At 47.0% G+C, this 24639-nt stretch overlaps 72 non-coding genes across 72 annotated transcripts; all 72 read left to right on the plus strand.

Moving 5' to 3' along the window:
- The first annotated feature begins 3 nt into the window (after window positions 1–3).
- LOC145139572 (5S ribosomal RNA) lies at window positions 4–122 on the plus strand. Its single transcript, XR_013721943.1, has one exon. It is a non-coding gene; the product is annotated as a 5S ribosomal RNA (ribosomal RNA).
- A 176-nt stretch (window positions 123–298) lies between these two features.
- Window positions 299–417, plus strand: LOC145147291 (5S ribosomal RNA). Its single transcript, XR_013728199.1, has one exon. It is a non-coding gene; the product is annotated as a 5S ribosomal RNA (ribosomal RNA).
- A 231-nt stretch (window positions 418–648) lies between these two features.
- Window positions 649–767, plus strand: LOC145151992 (5S ribosomal RNA). Its single transcript, XR_013732531.1, has one exon. It is a non-coding gene; the product is annotated as a 5S ribosomal RNA (ribosomal RNA).
- A 231-nt stretch (window positions 768–998) lies between these two features.
- LOC145152465 (5S ribosomal RNA) lies at window positions 999–1117 on the plus strand. The gene has a single exon (XR_013732988.1). It is a non-coding gene; the product is annotated as a 5S ribosomal RNA (ribosomal RNA).
- A 232-nt stretch (window positions 1118–1349) lies between these two features.
- Window positions 1350–1468, plus strand: LOC145136536 (5S ribosomal RNA). Its single transcript, XR_013720524.1, has one exon. It is a non-coding gene; the product is annotated as a 5S ribosomal RNA (ribosomal RNA).
- Window positions 1469–1699: 231 nt separating this feature from the next.
- LOC145145870 (5S ribosomal RNA) lies at window positions 1700–1817 on the plus strand. The gene has a single exon (XR_013726823.1). It is a non-coding gene; the product is annotated as a 5S ribosomal RNA (ribosomal RNA).
- A 230-nt stretch (window positions 1818–2047) lies between these two features.
- On the plus strand, window positions 2048–2166 carry LOC145152562 (5S ribosomal RNA). The gene has a single exon (XR_013733094.1). It is a non-coding gene; the product is annotated as a 5S ribosomal RNA (ribosomal RNA).
- A 227-nt stretch (window positions 2167–2393) lies between these two features.
- LOC145149958 (5S ribosomal RNA) lies at window positions 2394–2512 on the plus strand. The gene has a single exon (XR_013730793.1). It is a non-coding gene; the product is annotated as a 5S ribosomal RNA (ribosomal RNA).
- A 229-nt stretch (window positions 2513–2741) lies between these two features.
- LOC145136543 (5S ribosomal RNA) lies at window positions 2742–2860 on the plus strand. The gene has a single exon (XR_013720528.1). It is a non-coding gene; the product is annotated as a 5S ribosomal RNA (ribosomal RNA).
- Window positions 2861–3090: 230 nt separating this feature from the next.
- On the plus strand, window positions 3091–3209 carry LOC145155419 (5S ribosomal RNA). The gene has a single exon (XR_013735861.1). It is a non-coding gene; the product is annotated as a 5S ribosomal RNA (ribosomal RNA).
- A 229-nt stretch (window positions 3210–3438) lies between these two features.
- On the plus strand, window positions 3439–3557 carry LOC145139574 (5S ribosomal RNA). Its single transcript, XR_013721945.1, has one exon. It is a non-coding gene; the product is annotated as a 5S ribosomal RNA (ribosomal RNA).
- Window positions 3558–3734: 177 nt separating this feature from the next.
- Window positions 3735–3853, plus strand: LOC145147292 (5S ribosomal RNA). The gene has a single exon (XR_013728200.1). It is a non-coding gene; the product is annotated as a 5S ribosomal RNA (ribosomal RNA).
- Window positions 3854–4084: 231 nt separating this feature from the next.
- Window positions 4085–4203, plus strand: LOC145151993 (5S ribosomal RNA). The gene has a single exon (XR_013732532.1). It is a non-coding gene; the product is annotated as a 5S ribosomal RNA (ribosomal RNA).
- A 231-nt stretch (window positions 4204–4434) lies between these two features.
- LOC145136551 (5S ribosomal RNA) lies at window positions 4435–4553 on the plus strand. The gene has a single exon (XR_013720533.1). It is a non-coding gene; the product is annotated as a 5S ribosomal RNA (ribosomal RNA).
- Window positions 4554–4782: 229 nt separating this feature from the next.
- On the plus strand, window positions 4783–4901 carry LOC145139579 (5S ribosomal RNA). The gene has a single exon (XR_013721947.1). It is a non-coding gene; the product is annotated as a 5S ribosomal RNA (ribosomal RNA).
- A 231-nt stretch (window positions 4902–5132) lies between these two features.
- On the plus strand, window positions 5133–5251 carry LOC145139589 (5S ribosomal RNA). Its single transcript, XR_013721949.1, has one exon. It is a non-coding gene; the product is annotated as a 5S ribosomal RNA (ribosomal RNA).
- Window positions 5252–5482: 231 nt separating this feature from the next.
- On the plus strand, window positions 5483–5601 carry LOC145136554 (5S ribosomal RNA). Its single transcript, XR_013720538.1, has one exon. It is a non-coding gene; the product is annotated as a 5S ribosomal RNA (ribosomal RNA).
- A 229-nt stretch (window positions 5602–5830) lies between these two features.
- Window positions 5831–5949, plus strand: LOC145139594 (5S ribosomal RNA). Its single transcript, XR_013721950.1, has one exon. It is a non-coding gene; the product is annotated as a 5S ribosomal RNA (ribosomal RNA).
- Window positions 5950–6125: 176 nt separating this feature from the next.
- On the plus strand, window positions 6126–6244 carry LOC145147293 (5S ribosomal RNA). Its single transcript, XR_013728201.1, has one exon. It is a non-coding gene; the product is annotated as a 5S ribosomal RNA (ribosomal RNA).
- Window positions 6245–6475: 231 nt separating this feature from the next.
- On the plus strand, window positions 6476–6594 carry LOC145151995 (5S ribosomal RNA). Its single transcript, XR_013732533.1, has one exon. It is a non-coding gene; the product is annotated as a 5S ribosomal RNA (ribosomal RNA).
- Window positions 6595–6825: 231 nt separating this feature from the next.
- Window positions 6826–6944, plus strand: LOC145152466 (5S ribosomal RNA). The gene has a single exon (XR_013732989.1). It is a non-coding gene; the product is annotated as a 5S ribosomal RNA (ribosomal RNA).
- A 232-nt stretch (window positions 6945–7176) lies between these two features.
- On the plus strand, window positions 7177–7295 carry LOC145145545 (5S ribosomal RNA). Its single transcript, XR_013726512.1, has one exon. It is a non-coding gene; the product is annotated as a 5S ribosomal RNA (ribosomal RNA).
- Window positions 7296–7522: 227 nt separating this feature from the next.
- LOC145145871 (5S ribosomal RNA) lies at window positions 7523–7640 on the plus strand. Its single transcript, XR_013726824.1, has one exon. It is a non-coding gene; the product is annotated as a 5S ribosomal RNA (ribosomal RNA).
- Window positions 7641–7871: 231 nt separating this feature from the next.
- Window positions 7872–7990, plus strand: LOC145152563 (5S ribosomal RNA). The gene has a single exon (XR_013733095.1). It is a non-coding gene; the product is annotated as a 5S ribosomal RNA (ribosomal RNA).
- Window positions 7991–8219: 229 nt separating this feature from the next.
- On the plus strand, window positions 8220–8337 carry LOC145146290 (5S ribosomal RNA). The gene has a single exon (XR_013727242.1). It is a non-coding gene; the product is annotated as a 5S ribosomal RNA (ribosomal RNA).
- Window positions 8338–8567: 230 nt separating this feature from the next.
- Window positions 8568–8686, plus strand: LOC145155651 (5S ribosomal RNA). Its single transcript, XR_013736080.1, has one exon. It is a non-coding gene; the product is annotated as a 5S ribosomal RNA (ribosomal RNA).
- Window positions 8687–8917: 231 nt separating this feature from the next.
- LOC145145546 (5S ribosomal RNA) lies at window positions 8918–9036 on the plus strand. Its single transcript, XR_013726513.1, has one exon. It is a non-coding gene; the product is annotated as a 5S ribosomal RNA (ribosomal RNA).
- Window positions 9037–9262: 226 nt separating this feature from the next.
- Window positions 9263–9380, plus strand: LOC145145872 (5S ribosomal RNA). The gene has a single exon (XR_013726825.1). It is a non-coding gene; the product is annotated as a 5S ribosomal RNA (ribosomal RNA).
- A 231-nt stretch (window positions 9381–9611) lies between these two features.
- Window positions 9612–9730, plus strand: LOC145152564 (5S ribosomal RNA). The gene has a single exon (XR_013733096.1). It is a non-coding gene; the product is annotated as a 5S ribosomal RNA (ribosomal RNA).
- Window positions 9731–9960: 230 nt separating this feature from the next.
- On the plus strand, window positions 9961–10079 carry LOC145150838 (5S ribosomal RNA). Its single transcript, XR_013731651.1, has one exon. It is a non-coding gene; the product is annotated as a 5S ribosomal RNA (ribosomal RNA).
- Window positions 10080–10308: 229 nt separating this feature from the next.
- Window positions 10309–10426, plus strand: LOC145145873 (5S ribosomal RNA). Its single transcript, XR_013726826.1, has one exon. It is a non-coding gene; the product is annotated as a 5S ribosomal RNA (ribosomal RNA).
- Window positions 10427–10655: 229 nt separating this feature from the next.
- LOC145155421 (5S ribosomal RNA) lies at window positions 10656–10774 on the plus strand. The gene has a single exon (XR_013735862.1). It is a non-coding gene; the product is annotated as a 5S ribosomal RNA (ribosomal RNA).
- A 229-nt stretch (window positions 10775–11003) lies between these two features.
- On the plus strand, window positions 11004–11122 carry LOC145139599 (5S ribosomal RNA). Its single transcript, XR_013721952.1, has one exon. It is a non-coding gene; the product is annotated as a 5S ribosomal RNA (ribosomal RNA).
- A 177-nt stretch (window positions 11123–11299) lies between these two features.
- Window positions 11300–11418, plus strand: LOC145147295 (5S ribosomal RNA). The gene has a single exon (XR_013728204.1). It is a non-coding gene; the product is annotated as a 5S ribosomal RNA (ribosomal RNA).
- A 231-nt stretch (window positions 11419–11649) lies between these two features.
- On the plus strand, window positions 11650–11768 carry LOC145151996 (5S ribosomal RNA). The gene has a single exon (XR_013732534.1). It is a non-coding gene; the product is annotated as a 5S ribosomal RNA (ribosomal RNA).
- Window positions 11769–11999: 231 nt separating this feature from the next.
- LOC145152468 (5S ribosomal RNA) lies at window positions 12000–12118 on the plus strand. Its single transcript, XR_013732992.1, has one exon. It is a non-coding gene; the product is annotated as a 5S ribosomal RNA (ribosomal RNA).
- Window positions 12119–12351: 233 nt separating this feature from the next.
- On the plus strand, window positions 12352–12470 carry LOC145136560 (5S ribosomal RNA). The gene has a single exon (XR_013720540.1). It is a non-coding gene; the product is annotated as a 5S ribosomal RNA (ribosomal RNA).
- Window positions 12471–12698: 228 nt separating this feature from the next.
- LOC145139603 (5S ribosomal RNA) lies at window positions 12699–12817 on the plus strand. The gene has a single exon (XR_013721954.1). It is a non-coding gene; the product is annotated as a 5S ribosomal RNA (ribosomal RNA).
- Window positions 12818–12994: 177 nt separating this feature from the next.
- LOC145147296 (5S ribosomal RNA) lies at window positions 12995–13113 on the plus strand. The gene has a single exon (XR_013728205.1). It is a non-coding gene; the product is annotated as a 5S ribosomal RNA (ribosomal RNA).
- A 231-nt stretch (window positions 13114–13344) lies between these two features.
- Window positions 13345–13463, plus strand: LOC145151997 (5S ribosomal RNA). Its single transcript, XR_013732535.1, has one exon. It is a non-coding gene; the product is annotated as a 5S ribosomal RNA (ribosomal RNA).
- A 231-nt stretch (window positions 13464–13694) lies between these two features.
- Window positions 13695–13813, plus strand: LOC145152469 (5S ribosomal RNA). Its single transcript, XR_013732993.1, has one exon. It is a non-coding gene; the product is annotated as a 5S ribosomal RNA (ribosomal RNA).
- A 232-nt stretch (window positions 13814–14045) lies between these two features.
- On the plus strand, window positions 14046–14164 carry LOC145136567 (5S ribosomal RNA). Its single transcript, XR_013720541.1, has one exon. It is a non-coding gene; the product is annotated as a 5S ribosomal RNA (ribosomal RNA).
- Window positions 14165–14393: 229 nt separating this feature from the next.
- Window positions 14394–14511, plus strand: LOC145145874 (5S ribosomal RNA). The gene has a single exon (XR_013726827.1). It is a non-coding gene; the product is annotated as a 5S ribosomal RNA (ribosomal RNA).
- Window positions 14512–14742: 231 nt separating this feature from the next.
- Window positions 14743–14861, plus strand: LOC145154880 (5S ribosomal RNA). Its single transcript, XR_013735349.1, has one exon. It is a non-coding gene; the product is annotated as a 5S ribosomal RNA (ribosomal RNA).
- Window positions 14862–15037: 176 nt separating this feature from the next.
- On the plus strand, window positions 15038–15156 carry LOC145147297 (5S ribosomal RNA). Its single transcript, XR_013728206.1, has one exon. It is a non-coding gene; the product is annotated as a 5S ribosomal RNA (ribosomal RNA).
- Window positions 15157–15390: 234 nt separating this feature from the next.
- Window positions 15391–15509, plus strand: LOC145151998 (5S ribosomal RNA). Its single transcript, XR_013732536.1, has one exon. It is a non-coding gene; the product is annotated as a 5S ribosomal RNA (ribosomal RNA).
- A 230-nt stretch (window positions 15510–15739) lies between these two features.
- Window positions 15740–15858, plus strand: LOC145143849 (5S ribosomal RNA). The gene has a single exon (XR_013724880.1). It is a non-coding gene; the product is annotated as a 5S ribosomal RNA (ribosomal RNA).
- Window positions 15859–16087: 229 nt separating this feature from the next.
- Window positions 16088–16206, plus strand: LOC145154910 (5S ribosomal RNA). The gene has a single exon (XR_013735378.1). It is a non-coding gene; the product is annotated as a 5S ribosomal RNA (ribosomal RNA).
- A 232-nt stretch (window positions 16207–16438) lies between these two features.
- LOC145152000 (5S ribosomal RNA) lies at window positions 16439–16557 on the plus strand. The gene has a single exon (XR_013732538.1). It is a non-coding gene; the product is annotated as a 5S ribosomal RNA (ribosomal RNA).
- Window positions 16558–16783: 226 nt separating this feature from the next.
- LOC145152001 (5S ribosomal RNA) lies at window positions 16784–16902 on the plus strand. The gene has a single exon (XR_013732539.1). It is a non-coding gene; the product is annotated as a 5S ribosomal RNA (ribosomal RNA).
- Window positions 16903–17131: 229 nt separating this feature from the next.
- Window positions 17132–17250, plus strand: LOC145145516 (5S ribosomal RNA). The gene has a single exon (XR_013726484.1). It is a non-coding gene; the product is annotated as a 5S ribosomal RNA (ribosomal RNA).
- A 229-nt stretch (window positions 17251–17479) lies between these two features.
- Window positions 17480–17598, plus strand: LOC145155341 (5S ribosomal RNA). The gene has a single exon (XR_013735787.1). It is a non-coding gene; the product is annotated as a 5S ribosomal RNA (ribosomal RNA).
- A 257-nt stretch (window positions 17599–17855) lies between these two features.
- Window positions 17856–17974, plus strand: LOC145152002 (5S ribosomal RNA). Its single transcript, XR_013732540.1, has one exon. It is a non-coding gene; the product is annotated as a 5S ribosomal RNA (ribosomal RNA).
- Window positions 17975–18150: 176 nt separating this feature from the next.
- Window positions 18151–18269, plus strand: LOC145149219 (5S ribosomal RNA). Its single transcript, XR_013730072.1, has one exon. It is a non-coding gene; the product is annotated as a 5S ribosomal RNA (ribosomal RNA).
- Window positions 18270–18503: 234 nt separating this feature from the next.
- LOC145152003 (5S ribosomal RNA) lies at window positions 18504–18622 on the plus strand. The gene has a single exon (XR_013732541.1). It is a non-coding gene; the product is annotated as a 5S ribosomal RNA (ribosomal RNA).
- A 229-nt stretch (window positions 18623–18851) lies between these two features.
- LOC145155112 (5S ribosomal RNA) lies at window positions 18852–18970 on the plus strand. Its single transcript, XR_013735568.1, has one exon. It is a non-coding gene; the product is annotated as a 5S ribosomal RNA (ribosomal RNA).
- A 230-nt stretch (window positions 18971–19200) lies between these two features.
- On the plus strand, window positions 19201–19319 carry LOC145145517 (5S ribosomal RNA). The gene has a single exon (XR_013726485.1). It is a non-coding gene; the product is annotated as a 5S ribosomal RNA (ribosomal RNA).
- Window positions 19320–19548: 229 nt separating this feature from the next.
- LOC145155342 (5S ribosomal RNA) lies at window positions 19549–19667 on the plus strand. The gene has a single exon (XR_013735788.1). It is a non-coding gene; the product is annotated as a 5S ribosomal RNA (ribosomal RNA).
- A 257-nt stretch (window positions 19668–19924) lies between these two features.
- On the plus strand, window positions 19925–20043 carry LOC145152004 (5S ribosomal RNA). Its single transcript, XR_013732542.1, has one exon. It is a non-coding gene; the product is annotated as a 5S ribosomal RNA (ribosomal RNA).
- Window positions 20044–20219: 176 nt separating this feature from the next.
- On the plus strand, window positions 20220–20338 carry LOC145149221 (5S ribosomal RNA). The gene has a single exon (XR_013730074.1). It is a non-coding gene; the product is annotated as a 5S ribosomal RNA (ribosomal RNA).
- A 234-nt stretch (window positions 20339–20572) lies between these two features.
- On the plus strand, window positions 20573–20691 carry LOC145152005 (5S ribosomal RNA). The gene has a single exon (XR_013732543.1). It is a non-coding gene; the product is annotated as a 5S ribosomal RNA (ribosomal RNA).
- Window positions 20692–20921: 230 nt separating this feature from the next.
- Window positions 20922–21040, plus strand: LOC145154229 (5S ribosomal RNA). The gene has a single exon (XR_013734712.1). It is a non-coding gene; the product is annotated as a 5S ribosomal RNA (ribosomal RNA).
- A 231-nt stretch (window positions 21041–21271) lies between these two features.
- Window positions 21272–21390, plus strand: LOC145152006 (5S ribosomal RNA). The gene has a single exon (XR_013732544.1). It is a non-coding gene; the product is annotated as a 5S ribosomal RNA (ribosomal RNA).
- A 226-nt stretch (window positions 21391–21616) lies between these two features.
- Window positions 21617–21735, plus strand: LOC145147156 (5S ribosomal RNA). Its single transcript, XR_013728069.1, has one exon. It is a non-coding gene; the product is annotated as a 5S ribosomal RNA (ribosomal RNA).
- Window positions 21736–21965: 230 nt separating this feature from the next.
- Window positions 21966–22084, plus strand: LOC145152007 (5S ribosomal RNA). The gene has a single exon (XR_013732545.1). It is a non-coding gene; the product is annotated as a 5S ribosomal RNA (ribosomal RNA).
- Window positions 22085–22312: 228 nt separating this feature from the next.
- LOC145155343 (5S ribosomal RNA) lies at window positions 22313–22431 on the plus strand. Its single transcript, XR_013735789.1, has one exon. It is a non-coding gene; the product is annotated as a 5S ribosomal RNA (ribosomal RNA).
- Window positions 22432–22688: 257 nt separating this feature from the next.
- On the plus strand, window positions 22689–22807 carry LOC145149829 (5S ribosomal RNA). Its single transcript, XR_013730672.1, has one exon. It is a non-coding gene; the product is annotated as a 5S ribosomal RNA (ribosomal RNA).
- A 176-nt stretch (window positions 22808–22983) lies between these two features.
- Window positions 22984–23102, plus strand: LOC145147298 (5S ribosomal RNA). Its single transcript, XR_013728207.1, has one exon. It is a non-coding gene; the product is annotated as a 5S ribosomal RNA (ribosomal RNA).
- A 237-nt stretch (window positions 23103–23339) lies between these two features.
- On the plus strand, window positions 23340–23458 carry LOC145155797 (5S ribosomal RNA). Its single transcript, XR_013736225.1, has one exon. It is a non-coding gene; the product is annotated as a 5S ribosomal RNA (ribosomal RNA).
- A 225-nt stretch (window positions 23459–23683) lies between these two features.
- On the plus strand, window positions 23684–23802 carry LOC145152008 (5S ribosomal RNA). The gene has a single exon (XR_013732546.1). It is a non-coding gene; the product is annotated as a 5S ribosomal RNA (ribosomal RNA).
- A 229-nt stretch (window positions 23803–24031) lies between these two features.
- Window positions 24032–24150, plus strand: LOC145144079 (5S ribosomal RNA). The gene has a single exon (XR_013725100.1). It is a non-coding gene; the product is annotated as a 5S ribosomal RNA (ribosomal RNA).
- Window positions 24151–24385: 235 nt separating this feature from the next.
- LOC145152009 (5S ribosomal RNA) lies at window positions 24386–24504 on the plus strand. The gene has a single exon (XR_013732547.1). It is a non-coding gene; the product is annotated as a 5S ribosomal RNA (ribosomal RNA).
- The last annotated feature ends 135 nt before the right edge of the window (window positions 24505–24639 follow it).

The following is a 24639-nucleotide window of genomic DNA, read 5'->3' on the forward strand; positions in this document are numbered from 1 at the left end:
TTCGGTTGTGATCATACCAGCACTAATGCACCGGATCCCATCAGAACTCCGCAGTTAAGCGTGCTTGGGCGAGAGTAGTACTAGGATGGGTGACCCCCTGGGAAGTCCTCGTGTTGCACCCCCTTTTTCGTTGCCTGTTTGCGTTTTTTTTAGATTTTACGTGCGGTTTTTTTTTGTTTTTTTTTCTTTCTTGCTATTTCTATGCTCGGGTGGCCTCCGCTTCATGGTTCATGGTTTTCGTATTTTTGGAACGGAGCCGATCGGTCACGTGGGTCCCACGCCTCGCTTACGAAGGAGGTTCTGCGATCATACCAGCACTAATGCACCGGATCCCATCAGAACTCCGCAGTTAAGCGTGCTTGGGCGAGAGTAGTACTAGGATGGGTGACCCCCTGGGAAGTCCTCGTGTTGCACCCTCCTTTTTCGTTGCCCGTTTGCGTTTTTTTTAGATTTTACGTGCTGTTTTTTTTTTGTTTTTTTTTCTTTCTTGCTGTTTCTATGCTCGGGTGGCCTCCGCTTCATGGTTGATGGTTTTCGTATTTTTGGAACGGAGCCAATCGGTCACGTGGGTCCCACGCCTCGCGTACGAAAACAAAGGAGGTTCTGCGTCTTTTAAGACATAAAAGCAATAAGCATGGATAGTATTTCGGGTGCGATCATACCAGCACTAATGCACCGGATCCCATCAGAACTCCGCAGTTAAGCGTGCTTGGGCGAGAGTAGTACTAGGATGGGTGACCCCCTGGGAAGTCCTCGTGTTGCACCCCCTTTTTTCGTTGCCTGTTTGCGTTTTTTTTAAATTTTACGTGCGGTTTTTTTTTGTTTTTTTTTTCTTTCTTGCTATTTCTATGCTCGGGTGGCCTCCGCTTCATGGTTCATGGTTTTCGTATTTTTGGAACGGAGCCGATCGGTCACGTGGGTCCCACGCCTCGTTTACGAAAACAAAGGAGGTTCTGCGTCTTTTAAGACATAAAAGCAATAAGCATGGATAGTATTTCGGGTGCGATCATACCAGCACTAATGCACCGGATCCCATCAGAACTCCGTAGTTAAGCGTGCTTGGGCGAGAGTAGTACTAGGATGGGTGACCCCCTGGGAAGTCCTCGTGTTGCACCCCCCTTTTTCGTTGCCTGTTTGCGTTTTTTTTAGATTTTACGTGCGGTTTTTTTTTTGTTTTTTTTTTCTTTTTTGCTATTTCTATGCTCGGGTGGCCTCCGCTTCATGGTTCATGGTTTTCGTATTTTTGGAACGGAGCCGATCGGTCTCGTGGGTCCCACGCCTCGCGTACGAAAACAAAGGAGGTTCTGCGTCTTTTAAGACATAAAAGCAATAAGCATGGATAATATTTCGGGTGCGATCATACCGGCACTAATGCACCGGATCCCATCAGAATTCCGCAGTTAAGCGTGCTTGGGCGAGAGTAGTACTAGGATGGGTGACCCCCTGGGAAGTCCTCGTGTTGCACCCCTTTTTTCGTTGCCCGTTTGCGTTTTTTTAGATTTTACGTGCGGTTTTTTTTTTTTTTTTTTTTTTCTTTCTTGCTATTTCTATGCTCGGGTGGCCTCCGCTTCATGGTTCATGGTTTTCGTATTTTTGGAACGGAGCCGATCGGTCTCGTGGGTCCCACGTCTCGCGTACGAAAACAAAGGAGGTTCTGCGTCTTTTAAGACATAAAAGAAATAAGCATGGATAGTATTTCGGGTGCGATCATACCAGCACTAATGCACCGGATCCCATCAGAACTCCGCAGTTAAGCGTGCTTGGGCGAGAGTAGTACTAGGATGGTGACCCCCTGGGAAGTCCTCGTGTTGCACCCCTTTTTTCGTTGCCCGTTTGCGTTTTTTTAGATTTTACGTGCGGTTTTTTTTTTGTTTTTTTTTTCTTTCTTGCTATTTCTATGCTCGGGTGGCCTCCGCTTCATGGTTCATGGTTTTCGTATTTTTGGAACGGAGCCGATCGGTCTCGTGGGTCCCACGCCTCGCGTACGAAAACAAAGGAGGTTCTGCGTCTTTTAAGACATAAAAGCAATAAGCATGGATAGTATTTCGGGTGCGATCATACCAGCACTAATGCACCGGATCCCATCAGAACTCCGCAGTTAAGCGTGCTTGGGCGAGAGTAGTACTGGGATGGGTGACCCCCTGGGAAGTCCTCGTGTTGCACCCCTTTTTTCGTTGCCCGTTTGCGTTTTTTTAGATTTTACGTGCGGTTTTTTTTTTGTTTTTTTTTTTCTTGCTATTTCTATGCTCGGGTGGCCTCCGCTTCATGGTTCATGGTTTTCGTATTTTTGGAACGGAGCCGATCGGTCTCGTGGGTCCCACGCCTCGCGTACGAAAACAAAGGAGGTTCTGCGTCTTTTAACACATAAAAGCAATAATCATGAATAGTATTTCGGTTGTGATCATACCAGCACTAATGCACCGGATCCCATCAGAATTCCGCAGTTAAGCGTGCTTTGGCGAGAGTAGTACTAGGATGGGTGACCCCCTGGGAAGTCCTTGTGTTGCACCCCTTTTTTCGTTGCCCGTTTGCGTTTTTTTAGATTTTACGTGCGGTTTTTTTTTTGTTTTTTTTTCTTTCTTGCTATTTCTATGCTCGGGTGGCCTCCGCTTCATGGTTCATGGTTTTCGTATTTTTGGAACGGAGCCGATCGGTCACGTGGGTCCCACGCCTCGTTTACGAAAACAAAGGAGGTTCTGCGTCTTTTAAGACATAAAAGCAATAAGCATGGATAGTATTTCGGGTGCGATCATACCGGCACTAATGCACCGGATCCCATCAGAATTCCGCAGTTAAGCGTGCTTGGGCGAGAGTAGTACTAGGATGGGTGACCCCCTGGGAAGTCCTCGTGTTGCACCCCTTTTTTCGTTGCCCGTTTGCGTTTTTTTAGATTTTACTTGCGGTTTTTTTTTTGTTTTTTTTTTCTTTCTTGCTATTTCTATGCTCGGGTGGCCTCCGCTTCATGGTTCATGGTTTTCGTATTTTTGGAACGGAGCCGATCGGTCTCGTGGGTCCCACGCCTCGCGTACGAAAACAAAGGAGGTTCTGCGTCTTTTAAGACATAAAAGCAATAAGCATGGATAGTATTTCTGGTGCGATCATACCAGCACTAATGCACCGGATCCCATCAGAACTCCGCAGTTAAGCGTGCTTGGGCGAGAGTAGTACTGGGATGGGTGACCCCCTGGGAAGTCCTCGTGTTGCACCCCTTTTTTCGTTGCCCGTTTGCGTTTTTTTAGATTTTACGTGCGGTTTTTTTTTTGTTTTTTTTTCTTTCTTGCTATTTCTATGCTCGGGTGGCCTCCGCTTCATGGTTCATGGTTTTCGTATTTTTGGAACGGAGCCGATCGGTCTCGTGGGTCCCACGCCTCGCGTACGAAAACAAAGGAGGTTCTGCGTCTTTTAACACATAAAAGCAATAATCATGAATAGTATTTCGGTTGTGATCATACCAGCACTAATGCACCGGATCCCATCAGAACTCCGCAGTTAAGCGTGCTTGGGCGAGAGTAGTACTAGGATGGGTGACCCCCTGGGAAGTCCTCGTGTTGCACCCCCCTTTTTCGTTGCCTGTTTGCGTTTTTTTTAGATTTTACGTGCGGTTTTTTTTTGTTTTTTTTTCTTTCTTGCTATTTCTATGCTCGGGTGGCCTCCGCTTCATGGTTCATGGTTTTCGTATTTTTGGAACGGAGCCGATCGGTCACGTGGGTCCCACGCCTCGCTTACGAAGGAGGTTCTGCGATCATACCAGCACTAATGCACCGGATCCCATCAGAACTCCGCAGTTAAGCGTGCTTGGGCGAGAGTAGTACTAGGATGGGTGACCCCCTGGGAAGTCCTCGTGTTGCACCCTCCTTTTTCGTTGCCCGTTTGCGTTTTTTTTAGATTTTACGTGCTGTTTTTTTTTTGTTTTTTTTTCTTTCTTGCTGTTTCTATGCTCGGGTGGCCTCCGCTTCATGGTTGATGGTTTTCGTATTTTTGGAACGGAGCCAATCGGTCACGTGGGTCCCACGCCTCGCGTACGAAAACAAAGGAGGTTCTGCGTCTTTTAAGACATAAAAGCAATAAGCATGGATAGTATTTCGGGTGCGATCATACCAGCACTAATGCACCGGATCCCATCAGAACTCCGCAGTTAAGCGTGCTTGGGCGAGAGTAGTACTAGGATGGGTGACCCCCTGGGAAGTCCTCGTGTTGCACCCCCTTTTTTCGTTGCCTGTTTGCGTTTTTTTTAAATTTTACGTGCGGTTTTTTTTTGTTTTTTTTTTCTTTCTTGCTATTTCTATGCTCGGGTGGCCTCCGCTTCATGGTTCATGGTTTTCGTATTTTTGGAACGGAGCCGATCGGTCACGTGGGTCCCACGCCTCGTTTACGAAAACAAAGGAGGTTCTGCGTCTTTTAAGACATAAAAGCAATAAGCATGGATAGTATTTCGGGTGCGATCATACCGGCACTAATGCACCGGATCCCATCAGAATTCCGCAGTTAAGCGTGCTTGGGCGAGAGTAGTACTAGGATGGGTGACCCCCTGGGAAGTCCTCGTGTTGCACCCCTTTTTTCGTTGCCCGTTTGCGTTTTTTTAGATTTTACGTGCGGTTTTTTTTTTGTTTTTTTTTCTTTCTTGCTATTTCTATGCTCGGGTGGCCTCCGCTTCATGGTTCATGGTTTTCGTATTTTTGGAACGGAGCCGATCGGTCTCGTGGGTCCCACGCCTCGCGTACGAAAACAAAGGAGGTTCTGCGTCTTTTAACACATAAAAGCAATAATCATGAATAGTATTTCGGTTGTGATCATACCAGCACTAATGCACCGGATCCCATCAGAACTCCGCAGTTAAGCGTGCTTGGGCGAGAGTAGTACTAGGATGGGTGACCCCCTGGGAAGTCCTCGTGTTGCACCCCCTTTTTTCGTTGCCTGTTTGCGTTTTTTTTAGATTTTACGTGCGGTTTTTTTTTTGTTTTTTTTTCTTTCTTGCTATTTCTATGCTCGGGTGGCCTCCGCTTCATGGTTCATGGTTTTCGTATTTTTGGAACGGAGCCGATCGGTCTCGTGGGTCCCACGCCTCGCGTACGAAAACAAAGGAGGTTCTGCGTCTTTTAACACATAAAAGCAATAATCATGAATAGTATTTCGGTTGTGATCATACCAGCACTAATGCACCGGATCCCATCAGAACTCCGCAGTTAAGCGTGCTTGGGCGAGAGTAGTACTAGGATGGGTGACCCCCTGGGAAGTCCTCGTGTTGCACCCCCTTTTTTCGTTGCCTGTTTGCGTTTTTTTTAGATTTTACGTGCGGTTTTTTTTTTGTTTTTTTTTCTTTCTTGCTATTTCTATGCTCGGGTGGCCTCCGCTTCATGGTTCATGGTTTTCGTATTTTTGGAACGGAGCCGATCGGTCTCGTGGGTCCCACGCCTCGCGTACGAAAACAAAGGAGGTTCTGCGTCTTTTAAGACATAAAAGCAATAAGCATGGATAATATTTCGGGTGCGATCATACCGGCACTAATGCACCGGATCCCATCAGAATTCCGCAGTTAAGCGTGCTTGGGCGAGAGTAGTACTAGGATGGGTGACCCCCTGGGAAGTCCTCGTGTTGCACCCCTTTTTTCGTTGCCCGTTTGCGTTTTTTTAGATTTTACGTGCGGTTTTTTTTTTGTTTTTTTTTCTTTCTTGCTATTTCTATGCTCGGGTGGCCTCCGCTTCATGGTTCATGGTTTTCGTATTTTTGGAACGGAGCCGATCGGTCTCGTGGGTCCCACGCCTCGCATACGAAAACAAAGGAGGTTCTGCGTCTTTTAACACATAAAAGCAATAATCATGAATAGTATTTCGGTTGTGATCATACCAGCACTAATGCACCGGATCCCATCAGAACTCCGCAGTTAAGCGTGCTTGGGCGAGAGTAGTACTAGGATGGGTGACCCCCTGGGAAGTCCTCGTGTTGCACCCCCCTTTTTCGTTGCCTGTTTGCGTTTTTTTTAGATTTTACGTGCGGTTTTTTTTGTTTTTTTTTCTTTCTTGCTATTTCTATGCTCGGGTGGCCTCCGCTTCATGGTTCATGGTTTTCGTATTTTTGGAACGGAGCCGATCGGTCACGTGGGTCCCACGCCTCGCTTACGAAGGAGGTTCTGCGATCATACCAGCACTAATGCACCGGATCCCATCAGAACTCCGCAGTTAAGCGTGCTTGGGCGAGAGTAGTACTAGGATGGGTGACCCCCTGGGAAGTCCTCGTGTTGCACCCTCCTTTTTCGTTGCCCGTTTGCGTTTTTTTTAGATTTTACGTGCTGTTTTTTTTTTGTTTTTTTTTCTTTCTTGCTGTTTCTATGCTCGGGTGGCCTCCGCTTCATGGTTGATGGTTTTCGTATTTTTGGAACGGAGCCAATCGGTCACGTGGGTCCCACGCCTCGCGTACGAAAACAAAGGAGGTTCTGCGTCTTTTAAGACATAAAAGCAATAAGCATGGATAGTATTTCGGGTGCGATCATACCAGCACTAATGCACCGGATCCCATCAGAACTCCGCAGTTAAGCGTGCTTGGGCGAGAGTAGTACTAGGATGGGTGACCCCCTGGGAAGTCCTCGTGTTGCACCCCCTTTTTTCGTTGCCTGTTTGCGTTTTTTTTAAATTTTACGTGCGGTTTTTTTTTGTTTTTTTTTTCTTTCTTGCTATTTCTATGCTCGGGTGGCCTCCGCTTCATGGTTCATGGTTTTCGTATTTTTGGAACGGAGCCGATCGGTCACGTGGGTCCCACGCCTCGTTTACGAAAACAAAGGAGGTTCTGCGTCTTTTAAGACATAAAAGCAATAAGCATGGATAGTATTTCGGGTGCGATCATACCAGCACTAATGCACCGGATCCCATCAGAACTCCGTAGTTAAGCGTGCTTGGGCGAGAGTAGTACTAGGATGGGTGACCCCCTGGGAAGTCCTCGTGTTGCACCCCCCTTTTTCGTTGCCTGTTTGCGTTTTTTTTAGATTTTACGTGCGGTTTTTTTTTTGTTTTTTTTTTCTTTCTTGCTATTTCTATGCTCGGGTGGCCTCCGCTTCATGGTTCATGGTTTTCGTATTTTTGGAACGGAGCCGATCGGTCTCGTGGGTCCCACGCCTCGCGTACGAAAACAAAGGAGGTTCTGCGTCTTTTAAGACATAAAAGCAATAAGCATGGATAATATTTCGGGTGCGATCATACCGGCACTAATGCACCGGATCCCATCAGAATTCCGCAGTTAAGCGTGCTTGGGCGAGAGTAGTACTAGGATGGGTGACCCCCTGGGAAGTCCTCGTGTTGCACGCCTTTTTTCGTTGCCCGTTTGCGTTTTTTTAGATTTTACGTGCGGTTTTTTTTTTTTTTTTTTCTTTCTTGCTATTTCTATGCTCGGGTGGCCTCCGCTTCATGGTTCATGGTTTTCGTATTTTTGGAACGGAGCCGATCGGTCTCGTGGGTCCCACGTCTCGCGTACGAAAACAAAGGAGGTTCTGCGTCTTTTAAGACATAAAAGAAATAAGCATGGATAGTATTTCGGGTGCGATCATACCAGCACTAATGCACCGGATCCCATCAGAACTCCGCAGTTAAGCGTGCTTGGGCGAGAGTAGTACTAGGATGGTGACCCCCTGGGAAGTCCTCGTGTTGCACCCCTTTTTTCGTTGCCCGTTTGCGTTTTTTTAGATTTTACGTGCGGTTTTTTTTTTTGTTTTTTTTTTCTTTCTTGCTATTTCTATGCTCGGGTGGCCTCCGCTTCATGGTTCATGGTTTTCGTATTTTTGGAACGGAGCCGATCGGTCTCGTGGGTCCCACGCCTCGCGTACGAAAACAAAGGAGGTTCTGCGTCTTTTAAGACATAAAAGCAATAAGCATGGATAGTATTTCGGGTGCGATCATACCAGCACTAATGCACCGGATCCCATCAGAACTCCGCAGTTAAGCGTGCTTGGGCGAGAGTAGTACTGGGATGGGTGACCCCCTGGGAAGTCCTCGTGTTGCACCCCTTTTTTCGTTGCCCGTTTGCGTTTTTTTAGATTTTACGTGCGGTTTTTTTTTTTTTTTTTTTTCTTTCTTGCTATTTCTATGCTCGGGTGGCCTCCGCTTCATGGTTCATGGTTTTCGTATTTTTGGAACGGAGCCGATCGGTCTCGTGGGTCCCACGTCTCGCGTACGAAAACAAAGGAGGTTCTGCGTCTTTTAAGACATAAAAGAAATAAGCATGGATAGTATTTCGGGTGCGATCATACCAGCACTAATGCACCGGATCCCATCAGAACTCCGCAGTTAAGCGTGCTTGGGCGAGAGTAGTACTAGGATGGTGACCCCCTGGGAAGTCCTCGTGTTGCACCCTTTTTTCGTTGCCCGTTTGCGTTTTTTTAGATTTTACGTGCGGTTTTTTTTTTTGTTTTTTTTTTCTTTCTTGCTATTTCTATGCTCGGGTGGCCTCCGCTTCATGGTTCATGGTTTTCGTATTTTTGGAACGGAGCCGATCGGTCTCGTGGGTCCCACGCCTCGCGTACGAAAACAAAGGAGGTTCTGCGTCTTTTAAGACATAAAAGCAATAAGCATGGATAGTATTTCGGGTGCGATCATACCAGCACTAATGCACCGGATCCCATCAGAACTCTGCAGTTAAGCGTGCTTGGGCGAGAGTAGTACTGGGATGGGTGACCCCCTGGGAAGTCCTCGTGTTGCACCCCTTTTTTCGTTGCCCGTTTGCGTTTTTTTAGATTTTACGTGCGGTTTTTTTTTTTGTTTTTTTTTTCTTTCTTGCTATTTCTATGCTCGGGTGGCCTCCGCTTCATGGTTCATGGTTTTCGTATTTTTGGAACGGAGCCGATCGGTCTCGTGGGTCCCACGCCTCGCGTACGAAAACAAAGGAGGTTCTGCGTCTTTTAAGACATAAAAGCAATAAGCATGGATAATATTTCGGGTGCGATCATACCGGCACTAATGCACCGGATCCCATCAGAATTCCGCAGTTAAGCGTGCTTGGGCGAGAGTAGTACTAGGATGGGTGACCCCCTGGGAAGTCCTCGTGTTGCACGCCTTTTTTCGTTGCCCGTTTGCGTTTTTTTAGATTTTACGTGCGGTTTTTTTTTTTTTTTTTCTTTCTTGCTATTTCTATGCTCGGGTGGCCTCCGCTTCATGGTTCATGGTTTTCGTATTTTTGGAACGGAGCCGATCGGTCTCGTGGGTCCCACGTCTCGCGTACGAAAACAAAGGAGGTTCTGCGTCTTTTAAGACATAAAAGAAATAAGCATGGATAGTATTTCGGGTGCGATCATACCAGCACTAATGCACCGGATCCCATCAGAACTCCGCAGTTAAGCGTGCTTGGGCGAGAGTAGTACTAGGATGGTGACCCCCTGGGAAGTCCTCGTGTTGCACCCCTTTTTTCGTTGCCCGTTTGCGTTTTTTTAGATTTTACGTGCGGTTTTTTTTTTTGTTTTTTTTTTCTTTCTTGCTATTTCTATGCTCGGGTGGCCTCCGCTTCATGGTTCATGGTTTTCGTATTTTTGGAACGGAGCCGATCGGTCTCGTGGGTCCCACGCCTCGCGTACGAAAACAAAGGAGGTTCTGCGTCTTTTAAGACATAAAAGCAATAAGCATGGATAGTATTTCGGGTGCGATCATACCAGCACTAATGCACCGGATCCCATCAGAACTCCGCAGTTAAGCGTGCTTGGGCGAGAGTAGTACTGGGATGGGTGACCCCCTGGGAAGTCCTCGTGTTGCACCCCTTTTTTCGTTGCCCGTTTGCGTTTTTTTAGATTTTACGTGCGGTTTTTTTTTTGTTTTTTTTTTCTTTCTTGCTATTTCTATGCTCGGGTGGCCTCCGCTTCATGGTTCATGGTTTTCGTATTTTTGGAACGGAGCCGATCGGTCTCGTGGGTCCCACGCCTCGCGTACGAAAACAAAGGAGGTTCTGCGTCTTTTAACACATAAAAGCAATAATCATGAATAGTATTTCGGTTGTGATCATACCAGCACTAATGCACCGGATCCAATCAGAATTCCGCAGTTAAGCGTGCTTTGGCGAGAGTAGTACTAGGATGGGTGACCCCCTGGGAAGTCCTTGTGTTGCACCCCTTTTTTCGTTGCCCGTTTGCGTTTTTTTAGATTTTACGTGCGGTTTTTTTTTTGTTTTTTTTTCTTTCTTGCTATTTCTATGCTCGGGTGGCCTCCGCTTCATGGTTCATGGTTTTCGTATTTTTGGAACGGAGCCGATCGGTCTCGTGGGTCCCACTTCTCGCGTACGAAAACAAAGGAGGTTCTGCGTCTTTTAAGACATAAAAGAAATAAGCATGGATAGTATTTCGGGTGCGATCATACCAGCACTAATGCACCGGATCCCATCAGAACTCCGCAGTTAAGCGTGCTTGGGCGAGAGTAGTACTAGGATGGTGACCCCCTGGGAAGTCCTCGTGTTGCACCCCTTTTTTCGTTGCCCGTTTGCGTTTTTTTAGATTTTACGTGCGGTTTTTTTTTTGTTTTTTTTTCTTTCTTGCTATTTCTATGCTCGGGTGGCCTCCGCTTCATGGTTCATGGTTTTCGTATTTTTGGAACGGAGCCGATCGGTCTCGTGGGTCCCACGCCTCGCGTACGAAAACAAAGGAGGTTCTGCGTCTTTTAAGACATAAAAGCAATAAGCATGGATAGTATTTCTGGTGCGATCATACCAGCACTAATGCACCGGATCCCATCAGAACTCCGCAGTTAAGCGTGCTTGGGCGAGAGTAGTACTGGGATGGGTGACCCCCTGGGAAGTCCTCGTGTTGCACCCCTTTTTTCGTTGCCCGTTTGCGTTTTTTTAGATTTTACGTGCGGTTTTTTTTTTGTTTTTTTTTCTTTCTTGCTATTTCTATGCTCGGGTGGCCTCCGCTTCATGGTTCATGGTTTTCGTATTTTTGGAACGGAGCCGATCGGTCTCGTGGGTCCCACGCCTCGCGTACGAAAACAAAGGAGGTTCTGCGTCTTTTAACACATAAAAGCAATAATCATGAATAGTATTTCGGTTGTGATCATACCAGCACTAATGCACCGGATCCCATCAGAACTCCGCAGTTAAGCGTGCTTGGGCGAGAGTAGTACTAGGATGGGTGACCCCCTGGGAAGTCCTCGTGTTGCACCCCCCTTTTTCGTTGCCTGTTTGCGTTTTTTTTAGATTTTACGTGCGGTTTTTTTTTGTTTTTTTTTCTTTCTTGCTATTTCTATGCTCGGGTGGCCTCCGCTTCATGGTTCATGGTTTTCGTATTTTTGGAACGGAGCCGATCAGTCACGTGGGTCCCACGCCTCGCTTACGAAGGAGGTTCTGCGATCATACCAGCACTAATGCACCGGATCCCATCAGAACTCCGCAGTTAAGCGTGCTTGGGCGAGAGTAGTACTAGGATGGGTGACCCCCTGGGAAGTCCTCGTGTTGCACCCTCCTTTTTCGTTGCCCGTTTGCGTTTTTTTTAGATTTTACGTGCTGTTTTTTTTTTGTTTTTTTTTCTTTCTTGCTGTTTCTATGCTCGGGTGGCCTCCGCTTCATGGTTGATGGTTTTCGTATTTTTGGAACGGAGCCAATCGGTCACGTGGGTCCCACGCCTCGCGTACGAAAACAAAGGAGGTTCTGCGTCTTTTAAGACATAAAAGCAATAAGCATGGATAGTATTTCGGGTGCGATCATACCAGCACTAATGCACCGGATCCCATCAGAACTCCGCAGTTAAGCGTGCTTGGGCGAGAGTAGTACTAGGATGGGTGACCCCCTGGGAAGTCCTCGTGTTGCACCCCCTTTTTTCGTTGCCTGTTTGCGTTTTTTTTAAATTTTACGTGCGGTTTTTTTTTGTTTTTTTTTTCTTTCTTGCTATTTCTATGCTCGGGTGGCCTCCGCTTCATGGTTCATGGTTTTCGTATTTTTGGAACGGAGCCGATCGGTCACGTGGGTCCCACGCCTCGTTTACGAAAACAAAGGAGGTTCTGCGTCTTTTAAGACATAAAAGCAATAAGCATGGATAGTATTTCGGGTGCGATCATACCAGCACTAATGCACCGGATCCCATCAGAACTCCGTAGTTAAGCGTGCTTGGGCGAGAGTAGTACTAGGATGGGTGACCCCCTGGGAAGTCCTCGTGTTGCACCCCCCTTTTTCGTTGCCTGTTTGCGTTTTTTTTAGATTTTACGTGCGGTTTTTTTTTTTGTTTTTTTTTTCTTTCTTGCTATTTCTATGCTCGGGTGGCCTCCGCTTCATGGTTCATGGTTTTCGTATTTTTGGAACGGAGCCGATCGGTCTCGTGGGTCCCACGCCTCGCGTACGAAAACAAAGGAGGTTCTGCGTCTTTTAAGACATAAAAGCAATAAGCATGGATAATATTTCGGGTGCGATCATACCGGCACTAATGCACCGGATCCCATCAGAATTCCGCAGTTAAGCGTGCTTGGGCGAGAGTAGTACTAGGATGGGTGACCCCCTGGGAAGTCCTCGTGTTGCACCCCTTTTTTCGTTGCCCGTTTGCGTTTTTTTAGATTTTACGTGCGGTTTTTTTTTGTTTTTTTTTCTTTCTTGCTATTTCTATGCTCGGGTGGCCTCCGCTTCATGGTTCATGGTTTTCGTATTTTTGGAACGGAGCCGATCGGTCTCGTGGGTCCCACGCCTCGCGTACGAAAACAAAGGAGGTTCTGCGTCTTTTAACACATAAAAGCAATAATCATGAATAGTATTTCGGTTGTGATCATACCAGCACTAATGCACCGGATCCCATCAGAACTCCGCAGTTAAGCGTGCTTGGGCGAGAGTAGTACTAGGATGGGTGACCCCCTGGGAAGTCCTCGTGTTGCACCCCCCTTTTTCGTTGCCTGTTTGCGTTTTTTTTAGATTTTACGTGCGGTTTTTTTTTGTTTTTTTTTCTTTCTTGCTATTTCTATGCTCGGGTGGCCTCCGCTTCATGGTTCATGGTTTTCGTATTTTTGGAACGGAGCCGATCGGTCACGTGGGTCCCACGCCTCGCTTACGAAGGAGGTTCTGCGATCATACCAGCACTAATGCACCGGATCCCATCAGAACTCCGCAGTTAAGCGTGCTTGGGCGAGAGTAGTACTAGGATGGGTGACCCCCTGGGAAGTCCTCGTGTTGCACCCTCCTTTTTCGTTGCCCGTTTGCGTTTTTTTTAGATTTTACGTGCTGTTTTTTTTTTGTTTTTTTTTCTTTCTTGCTGTTTCTATGCTCGGGTGGCCTCCGCTTCATGGTTGATGGTTTTCGTATTTTTGGAACGGAGCCAATCGGTCACGTGGGTCCCACGCCTCGCGTACGAAAACAAAGGAGGTTCTGCGTCTTTTAAGACATAAAAGCAATAAGCATGGATAGTATTTCGGGTGCGATCATACCAGCACTAATGCACCGGATCCCATCAGAACTCCGCAGTTAAGCGTGCTTGGGCGAGAGTAGTACTAGGATGGGTGACCCCCTGGGAAGTCCTCGTGTTGCACCCCCTTTTTTCGTTGCCTGTTTGCGTTTTTTTTAAATTTTACGTGCGGTTTTTTTTTGTTTTTTTTTTCTTTCTTGCTATTTCTATGCTCGAGTGGCCTCCGCTTCATGGTTCATGGTTTTCGTATTTTTGGAACGGAGCCGATCGGTCACGTGGGTCCCACGCCTCGTTTACGAAAACAAAGGAGGTTCTGCGTCTTTTAAGACATAAAAGCAATAAGCATGGATAGTATTTCGGGTGCGATCATACCAGCACTAATGCACCGGATCCCATCAGAACTCCGTAGTTAAGCGTGCTTGGGCGAGAGTAGTACTAGGATGGGTGACCCCCTGGGAAGTCCTCGTGTTGCACCCCCCTTTTTCGTTGCCTGTTTGCGTTTTTTTTAGATTTTACGTGCGGTTTTTTTTTTGTTTTTTTTTTCTTTCTTGCTATTTCTATGCTCGGGTGGCCTCCGCTTCATGGTTCATGGTTTTCGTATTTTTGGAACGGAGCCGATCGGTCTCGTGGGTCCCACGCCTCGCGTACGAAAACAAAGGAGGTTCTGCGTCTTTTAAGACATAAAAGCAATAAGCATGGATAATATTTCGGGTGCGATCATACCGGCACTAATGCACCGGATCCCATCAGAATTCCGCAGTTAAGCGTGCTTGGGCGAGAGTAGTACTAGGATGGGTGACCCCCTGGGAAGTCCTCGTGTTGCACCCCTTTTTTCGTTGCCCATTTGCGTTTTTTTAGATTTTACGTGCGGTTTTTTTTTTTTTTTTTTTTCTTTCTTGCTATTTCTATGCTCGGGTGGACTCCGCTTCATGGTTCATGGTTTTCGTATTTTTGGAACGGAGCCGATCGGTCTCGTGGGTCCCACGTCTCGCGTACGAAAACAAAGAAGGTTCTGCGTCTTTTAAGACATAAAAGAAATAAGCATGGATAGTATTTCGGGTGCGATCATACCAGCACTAATGCACCGGATCCCATCAGAACTCCGCAGTTAAGCGTGCTTGGGCGAGAGTAGTACTAGGATGGTGACCCCCTGGGAAGTCCTCGTGTTGCACCCCTTTTTTCGTTGCCCGTTTGCGTTTTTTTAGATTTTACGTGCGGTTTTTTTTTTTGTTTTTTTTTTCTTTCTTGCTATTTCTATGCTCGGGTGGCCTCCGCTTCATGGTTCATGGTTTTCGTATTTTTGGAACGGAGCCGATCGGTCTCGTGGGTCCCACGCCTCGCGTACGAAAACAAAGGAGGTTCTGCGTCTTTTAAGACATAAAAGCAATAAGCATGGATAGTATTTCGGGTGCGATCATACCAGCACTAATGCACTGGATCCCATCAGAACTCCGCAGTTAAGCGTGCTTGGGCGAGAGTAGTACTGGGATGGGTGACCCCCTGGGAAGTCCTCGTGTTGCACCCCTTTTTTCGTTGCCCGTTTGCGTTTTTTTAGATTTTACGTGCGGTTTTTTTTTTGTTTTTTTTTCTTTCTTGCTATTTCTATGCTCGGGTGGCCTCCGCTTCATGGTTCATGGTTTTCGTATTTTTGGAACGGAGCCGATCGGTCTCGTCGGTCCCACGCCTCGCTTACGAAGGAGGTTCTGCGATCATACCAGCACTAATGCACCGGATCCCATCAGAACTCCGCAGTTAAGCGTGCTTGGGCGAGAGTAGTACTAGGATGGGTGACCCCCTGGGAAGTCCTCGTGTTGCACCCTCCTTTTTCGTTGCCCGTTTGCGTTTTTTTTAGATTTTACGTGCTGTTTTTTTTTTTTGTTTTTTTTTTCTTTTTTGCTGTTTCTATGCTCGGGTGGCCTTCGCTTCATGGTTGATGGTTTTCGTATTTTTGGAACGGAGCCAATCGGTCACGTGGGTCCCACGCCTCGCGTACGAAAACAAAGGAGGTTCTGCGTCTTTTAAGACATAAAAGCAATAAGCATGGATAGTATTTCGGGTGCGATCATACCAGCACTAATGCACCGGATCCCATCAGAACTCCGCAGTTAAGCGTGCTTGGGCGAGAGTAGTACTAGGATGGGTGACCCCCTGGGAAGTCCTCGTGTTGCACCCCCCTTTTTCGTTGCCTGTTTGCGTTTTTTTTAAATTTTACGTGCGGTTTTTTTTGTTTTTTTTTTCTTTCTTGCTATTTCTATGCTCGGGTGGCCTCCGCTTCATGGTTCATGGTTTTCGTATTTTTGGAACGGAGCCGATCGGTCACGTGGGTCCCACGCCTCGCTTACGAAAACAAAGGAGATTCTGCGTCTTTTAAGACATAAAAGCAATAAGCATGGATACTATTTCGGGTGCGATCATAGCAGCACTAATGCACCGGATCCCATCAGAACTCCGCAGTTAAGCGTGCTTGGGCGAGAGTAGTACTAGGATGGGTGACCCCCTGGGAAGTCCTCGTGTTGCACCCCCCTTTTTCGTTGCCTGTTTGCGTTTTTTTTAGATTTTACGTGCGGTTTTTTTTGTTTTTTTTTCTTTCTTGCTATTTCTATGCTCGGGTGGCCTCCGCTTCATGGTTCATGGTTTTCGTATTTTTGGAACGGAGCCGATCGGTCACGTGGGTCCCACGCCTCGCTTACGAAAACAAAGGAGGTTCTGCGTCTTTTAAAACATAAAAGCAATAAGCATGGATAGTATTTCTGGTGCGATCATACCAGCACTAATGCACCGGATCCCATCAGAACTCCGCAGTTAAGCGTGCTTGGGCGAGAGTAGTACTAGGATGGGTGACCCCCTGGGAAGTCCTCGTGTTGCACCCCCCCTTTTTCGTTGCCCGTTTGCGTTTTTTTAGATTTTACGTGCGGTTTTTTTTTTGTTTTTTTTTTCTTTCTTGCTATTTCTATGCTCGGGTGGCCTCCGCTTCATGGTTGATGGTTTTCGTATTTTTGGAACGGAGCCGATCGGTCTCGTGGGTCCCACGCCACGCGTACGAAAACAAAGGAGGTTCTGCGTCTTTTAAGACATAAAAGCAATAAACATGGATAGTATTTCGGGTGCGATCATACCAGCACTAATGCACCGGATCCCATCAGAACTCCGCAGTTAAGCGTGCTTGGGCGAGAGTAGTACTAGGATGGGTGACCCCCTGGGAAGTCCTCGTGTTGCACCCCCCTTTTTCGTTGTCTGTTTGCGTTTTTTTTAGATTTTACGTGCGGTTTTTTTTTTTTTTTCTTTCTTGCTGTTTCTATGCTCGGGTGGCCTCCGCTTCATGGTTGATGGTTTTCGTATTTTTGGAACGGAGCCGATCGGTCACGTGGGTCCCACGCCTCGCGTACGAAAACAAAGGAGGTTCTGCGTCTTTTAAGACATAAAAGCAATAAGCATGGATAGTATTTCGGGTGCGATCATACCAGCACTAATGCACCGGATCCCATCAGAACTCCGCAGTTAAGCGTGCTTGGGCGAGAGTAGTACTAGGATGGGTGACCCCCTGGGAAGTCCTCGTGTTGCACCCCCCTTTTTCGTTGCCTGTTTGCGTTTTTTTTAGATTTTACGTGCGGTTTTTTTTGTTTTTTTTTCTTTCTTGCTATTTCTATGCTCGGGTGGCCTCCGCTTCATGGTTCATGGTTTTCGTATTTTTGGAACGGAGCCGATCGGTCACGTGGGTCCCACGCCTCGCTTACGAAAACAAAGGATGTTCTGCGTCTTTTAAAACATAAAAGCAATAAGCATGGATAGTATTTCGGGTGCGATCATACCAGCACTAATGCACCGGATCCCATCAGAACTCCGCAGTTAAGCGTGCTTGGGCGACAGTAGTACTAGGATGGGTGACCCCCTGGGAAGTCCTCGTGTTGCACCCCCCTTTTTCGTTGCCTGTTTGCGTTTTTTTTAGATTTTACGTGCGGTTTTTTTTGTTTTTTTTTCTTTCTTGCTATTTCTATGCTCGGGTGGCCTCCGCTTCATGGTTCATGGTTTTCGTATTTTTGGAACGGAGCCGATCGGTCACGTGGGTCCCACGCCTCGCGTACGAAAACAAAGGAGGTTCTGCGTCTTTTAAGACATAAAAGCAATAATCAAGAATAGTATTTCGGGTGCGATCATACCAGCACTAATGCACCGGATTCCATCAGAACTCCGCAGTTAAGCGTGCTTGGGCGAGAGTAGTACTAGGATGGGTGACCCCCTGGGAAGTCCTCGTGTTGCACCCCTTTTTTCGTTGCCCGTTTGCGTTTTTTTAGATTTTACGTGCGGTTTTTTTTTTGTTTTTTTTTCTTTCTTGCTATTTCTATGCTCGGGTGGCCTCCGCTTCATGGTTCATGGTTCATGGTTCATGGTTCATGGTTCATGGTTTTCGTATTTTTGGAACGGAGCCGATCGGTCTCGTGGGTCCCACGCCTCGCGTACGAAAACAAAGGAGGTTCTGCGTCTTTTAAGACATAAAAGCAATAAGCATGGATAGTATTTCGGGTGCGATCATACCAGCACTAATGCACCGGATCCCATCAGAACTCCGCAGTTAAGCGTGCTTGGGCGAGAGTAGTACTAGGATGGGTGACCCCCTGGGAAGTCCTCGTGTTGCACCCCTTTTTTCGTTGCCCGTTTGCGTTTTTTTTAGATTTTACGTGCGGTTTTTTTTTGTTTTTTTTTCTTTCTTGCTATTTCTATGCTCGGGTGGCCTCCGCTTCATGGTTCATGGTTTTCGTATTTTTGGAACGGAGCCGATCGGTCACGTGGGTCCCACGCCTCGCTTACGAAGGAGGTTCTGCGATCATACCAGCACTAATGCACCGGATCCCATCAGAACTCCGCAGTTAAGCGTACTTGGGCGAGAGTAGTACTAGGATGGGTGACCCCCTGGGAAGTCCTCGTGTTGCACCCTCCTTTTTCGTTGCCCGTTTGCGTTTTTTTTAGATTTTACGTGCTGTTTTTTTTTTTTGTTTTTTTTTTCTTTCTTGCTGTTTCTATGCTCGGGTGGCCTTCGCTTCATGGTTGATGGTTTTCGTATTTTTGGAACGGAGCCAATCGGTCACGTGGGTCCCACGCCTCGCGTACGAAAACAAAGGAGGTTCTGCGTCTTTTAAGACATAAAAGCAATAAGCATGGATAGTATTTCGGGTGCGATCATACCAGCACTAATGCACCGGATCCCATCAGAACTCCGCAGTTAAGCGTGCTTGGGCGAGAGTAGTACTAGGATGGGTGACCCCCTGGGAAGTCCTCGTGTTGCACCCCCTTTTTGGTTGCCTGTTTGCGTTTTTTTAAAATTTTACGTGCGGTTTTTTTTGTTTTTTTTTTCTTTCTTGCTATTTCTATGCTCGGGTGGCCTCCGCTTCATGGTTCATGGTTTTCGTATTTTTGGAACGGAGCCGATCGGTCACGTGGGTCCCACGCCTCGCTTACGAAAACAAAGGAGGTTCTGCGTCTTTTAAGACATAAAAGCAATAAGCATGGATAGTATTTCGGGTGCGATCATACCAGCACTAATGCACCGGATCCCATCAGAACTCTGCAGTTAAGCGTGCTTGGGCGAGAGTAGTACTAGGATGGGTGACCCCCTGGGAAGTCCTCGTGTTGCACCCCCCTTTTTCGTTGCCTGTTTGCGTTTTTTTTAGATTTTACGTGCGGTTTTTTTTTGTTTTTTTTTCTTTCTTGCTATTTCTATGCTCGGGTGGCCTCCGCTTCATGGTTCATGGTTTTCGTATTTTTGGAACGGAGCCGATCGGTCACGTGGGTCCCACGCCTCGCTTACGAAAACAAAGGATGTTCTGCGTCTTTTAAAACATAAAAGCAATAAGCATGGATAGTATTTCGGGTGCGATCATACCAGCACTAATGCACCGGATCCCATCAGAACTCCGCAGTTAAGCGTGCTTGGGCGACAGTAGTACTAGGATGGGTGACCCCCTGGGAAGTCCTCGTGTTGCACCCCCCTTTTTCGTTGCCTGTTTGCGTTTTTTTTAGATTTTACGTGCGGTTTTTTTTGTTTTTTTTTCTTTCTTGCTATTTCTATGCTCGGGTGGCCTCCGCTTCATGGTTCATGGTTTTCGTATTTTTGGAACGGAGCCGATCGGTCACGTGGGTCCCACGCCTCGCGTACGAAAACAAAGGAGGTTCTGCGTCTTTTAAGACATAAAAGCAATAATCAAGAATAGTATTTCGGGTGCGATCATACCAGCACTAATGCACCGGATTCCATCAGAACTCCGCAGTTAAGCGTGCTTGGGCGAGAGTAGTACTAGGATGGGTGACCCCCTGGGAAGTCCTCGTGTTGCACCCCTTTTTTCGTTGCCCGTTTGCGTTTTTTTAGATTTTACGTGCGGTTTTTTTTTTGTTTTTTTTTCTTTCTTGCTATTTCTATGCTCGGGTGGCCTCCGCTTCATGGTTCATGGTTCATGGTTCATGGTTCATGGTTCATGGTTTTCGTATTTTTGGAACGGAGCCGATCGGTCTCGTGGGTCCCACGCCTCGCGTACGAAAACAAAGGAGGTTCTGCGTCTTTTAAGACATAAAAGCAATAAGCATGGATAGTATTTCGGGTGCGATCATACCAGCACTAATGCACCGGATCCCATCAGAACTCCGCAGTTAAGCGTGCTTGGGCGAGAGTAGTACTAGGATGGGTGACCCCCTGGGAAGTCCTCGTGTTGCACCCCTTTTTTCGTTGCCCGTTTGCGTTTTTTTTAGATTTTACGTGCGGTTTTTTTTTGTTTTTTTTTCTTTCTTGCTATTTCTATGCTCGGGTGGCCTCCGCTTCATGGTTCATGGTTTTCGTATTTTTGGAACGGAGCCGATCGGTCACGTGGGTCCCACGCCTCGCTTACGAAGGAGGTTCTGCGATCATACCAGCACTAATGCACCGGATCCCATCAGAACTCCGCAGTTAAGCGTACTTGGGCGAGAGTAGTACTAGGATGGGTGACCCCCTGGGAAGTCCTCGTGTTGCACCCTCCTTTTTCGTTGCCCGTTTGCGTTTTTTTTAGATTTTACGTGCTGTTTTTTTTTTTTGTTTTTTTTTTCTTTCTTGCTGTTTCTATGCTCGGGTGGCCTTCGCTTCATGGTTGATGGTTTTCGTATTTTTGGAACGGAATCAATCGGTCACGTGGGTCCCACGCCTCGCGTACGAAAACAAAGGAGGTTCTGCGTCTTTTAAGACATAAAAGCAATAAGCATGGATAGTATTTCGGGTGCGATCATACCAGCACTAATGCACCGGATCCCATCAGAACTCCGCAGTTAAGCGTGCTTGGGCGAGAGTAGTACTAGGATGGGTGACCCCCTGGGAAGTCCTCGTGTTGCACCCCCTTTTTCGTTGCCTGTTTGCGTTTTTTTAAAATTTTACGTGCGGTTTTTTTTGTTTTTTTTTTTGTTTCTTGCTATTTCTATGCTCGGGTGGCCTCCGCTTCATGGTTCATGGTTTTCGTATTTTTGGAACGGAGCCGATCGGTCACGTGGGTCCCACGCCTCGCTTACGAAAACAAAGGAGGTTCTGCGTCTTTTAAGACATAAAAGCAATAAGCATGGATACTATTTCGGGTGCGATCATACCAGCACTAATGCACCGGATCCCATCAGAACTCCGCAGTTAAGCGTGCTTGGGCGAGAGTAGTACTAGGATGGGTGACCCCCTGGGAAGTCCTTGTGTTGCACCCCCCTTTTTCGTTGCCTGTTTGCGTTTTTTTTAGATTTTACGTGCGGTTTTTTTTGTTTTTTTTTTTCTTTCTTGCTATTTCTATGCTCGGGTGGCCTCCGCTTCATGGTTCATGGTTTTCGTATTTTTGGAACGGAGCCGATCGGTCTCGTGGGTCCCACGCCACGCGTACGAAAACAAAGGAGGTTCTGCGTCTTTTAAGACATAAAAGCAATAAACATGGATAGTATTTCGGGTGCGATCATACCAGCACTAATGCACCGGATCCCATCAGAACTCCGCAGTTAAGCGTGCTTGGGCGAGAGTAGTACTAGGATGGGTGACCCCCTGGGAAGTCCTCGTGTTGCACCCCCCTTTTTCGTTGCCTGTTTGCGTTTTTTTTAGATTTTACGTGCGGTTTTTTTTTTTTTTTCTTTCTTGCTGTTTCTATGCTCGGGTGGCCTCCGCTTCATGGTTGATGGTTTTCGTATTTTTGGAACGGAGCCGATCGGTCACGTGGGTCCCACGCCTCGCGTACGAAAACAAAGGAGGTTCTGCATCTTTTAAGACATAAAAGCAATAAGCATGGATAGTATTTCGGGTGCGATCATACCAACACTAATGCACCGGATCCCATCAGAACTCCGCAGTTAAGCGTGCTTGGGCGAGAGTAGTACAAGGATGGGTGACCCCCTGGGAAGTCCTCGTGTTGCACCCCCCTTTTTCGTTGCCTGTTTGCGTTTTTTTTAGATTTTACGTGCGGTTTTTTTTTGTTTTTTTTTCTTTCTTGCTATTTCTATGCTCGGGTGGCCTCCGCTTCATGGTTCATGGTTTTCGTATTTTTGGAACGGAGCCGATCGGTCACGTGGGTCCCACGCCTCGCTTACGAAAACAAAGGATGTTCTGCGTCTTTTAAAACATAAAAGCAATAAGCATGGATAGTATTTCGGGTGCGATCATACCAGCACTAATGCACCGGATCCCATCAGAACTCCGCAGTTAAGCGTGCTTGGGCGAGAGTAGTACTAGGATGGGTGACCCCCTGGGAAGTCCTCGTGTTGCACCCCCCTTTTTCGTTGCTGTTTGCGTTTTTTTTAGATTTTACGTGCGGTTTTTTTTGTTTTTTTTTCTTTCTTGCTATTTCTATGCTCGGGTGGCCTCCGCTTCATGGTTCATGGTTTTCGTATTTTTGGAACGGAGCCGATCGGTCACGTGGGTCCCACGCCTCGCGTACGAAAACAAAGGAGGTTCTGCGTCTTTTAAGACATAAAAGCAATAATCAAGAATAGTATTTCGGGTGCGATCATACCAGCACTAATGCACCGGATTCCATCAGAACTCCGCAGTTAAGCGTGCTTGGGCGAGAGTAGTACTAGGATGGGTGACCCCCTGGGAAGTCCTCGTGTTGCACCCCTTTTTTCGTTGCCCGTTTGCGTTTTTTTAGATTTTACGTGCGGTTTTTTTTTTGTTTTTTTTTCTTTCTTGCTATTTCTATGCTCGGGTGGCCTCCGCTTCATGGTTCATGGTTCATGGTTCATGGTTCATGGTTCATGGTTTTCGTATTTTTGGAACGGAGCCGATCGGTCTCGTGGGTCCCACGCCTCGCGTACGAAAACAAAGGAGGTTCTGCGTCTTTTAAGACATAAAAGCAATAAGCATGGATAGTATTTCGGGTGCGATCATACCAGCTGTAATGCACCAGATCCCATCAGAACTCCGCAGTTAAGCGTGCTTGGGCGAGAGTAGTACTAGGATGGGTGACCCCCTGGGAAGTCCTCGTGTTACACCCCTTTTTTCGTTGCCCGTTTGCGTTTTTTTTAGATTTTACGTGCGGTTTTTTTTTGTTTTTTTTTCTTTCTTTCTATTTCTATGCTCGGGTGGCCTCCGCTTCATGGTTCATGGTTTTCGTATTTTTGGAACGGAGCCGATCGGTCACGTGGGTCCCACGCCTCGCTTACGAAGGAGGTTCTGCGATCATACCAGCACTAATGCACCGGATCCCATCAGAACTCCGCAGTTAAGCGTGCTTGGGCGAGAGTAGTACTAGGATGGGTGACCCCCTGGGAAGTCCTCGTGTTGCACCCTCCTTTTTCGTTGCCCGTTTGCGTTTTTTTTTTTAGATTTTACGTGCTGTTTTTTTTTTTTTGTTTTTTTTTCTTTCTTGCTGTTTCTATGCTCGGGTGGCCTCCGCTTCATGGTTGATGGTTTTCGTATTTTTGGAACGGAGCCAATCGGTCACGTGGGTCCCACGCCTCGCGTACGAAAACAAAGGAGGTTCTGCGTCTTTTAAGACATAAAAGCAATAAGCATGGATAGTATTTCGGGTGCGATCATACCAGCGCTAATGCACCGGATCCCATCAGAACTCCGCAGTTAAGTGTGCTTGGGCGAGAGTAGTACTAGGATGGGTGACCCCCTGGGAAGTCCTCGTGTTGCACCCCCTTTTTTCGTTGCCTGTTTGCGTTTTTTTTAGATTTTACGTGCGGTTTTTTTTTTTTTTCTTTCTTGCTGTTTCTATGCTCGGGTGGCCTCCGCTTAATGGTTGATGGTTTTCGTATTTTTGGAACGGAGCCGATCGGTCACGTGGGTCCCACGCCTCGCGTACGAAAACAAAGGAAGTTCTGCGTCTTTTAAGACATAAAAGCAATAAGCATGGATAGTATTTCGGGTGCGATCATACCAGCACTAATGCACCGGATCCCATCAGAACTCCGCAGTTAAGCGTGCTTGGGCGAGAGTAGTACTAGGATGGGTGACCCCCTGGGAAGTCCTCGTGTTGCACCCCCTTTTTCGTTGCCTGTTTGCGTTTTTTTTAGATTTTACGTGCGGTTTTTTTTTGTTTTTTTTTCTTTCTTGCTATTTCTATGCTCGGGTGGCCTCCGCTTCATGGTTCATGGTTTTCGTATTTTTGGAACGGAGTCGATCGGTCACGTGGGTCCCACGCCTCGCGTACGAAAACAAAGGAGGTTCTGCGTCTTTTAAGACATAAAAGCAATAAGCATGGATAGTATTTCGGGTGCGATCATACCAGCACTAATGCACCGGATCGCATCAGAACTCCGCAGTTAAGTGTGCTTGGGCGAGAGTAGTACTAGGATGGGTGACCCCCTGGGAAGTCCTCGTGTTGCACCCCCCTTTTTCATTGCCCGTTTGCGTTTTTTTAGATTTTACGTGCGGTTTTTTTTTTTTTTTGTTTTTTTTTCTTTCTTGCTATTTCTATGCTCGGGTGGCCTCCGCTTCATGGTTCATGGTTTTCGTATTTTTGCAACGGAGCCGATCGGTCACGTGGGTCCCACGCCTCGCGTACGAAAACAAAGGAGGTTCTGCGTCTTTTAAGACATAAAAGCAATAAACATGGATAGTATTTCGGGTGCGATCATACCAGCACTAATGCACCGGATCCCATCAGAACTCCGCAGTTAAGCGTGCTTGGGCGAGAGTAGTACTAGGATGGGTGACCCCCTGGGAAGTCCTCGTGTTGCACCCCCCTTTTTCGTTGCCTGTTTGCGTTTTTTTTAGATTTTACGTGCGGTTTTTTTTTGTTTTTTTTTCTTTCTTGCTATTTCTATGCTCGGGTGGCCTCCGCTTCATGGTTCATGGTTTTCGTATTTTTGGAACGGAG

The sequence above is a fragment of the Lactuca virosa genome, chromosome 1, assembly GCF_052849685.1.
Source record: "Lactuca virosa cultivar CGN04683 chromosome 1, Lactuca_virosa_CGN04683_v6, whole genome shotgun sequence".
NCBI lineage: Eukaryota > Viridiplantae > Streptophyta > Magnoliopsida > Asterales > Asteraceae > Lactuca > Lactuca virosa.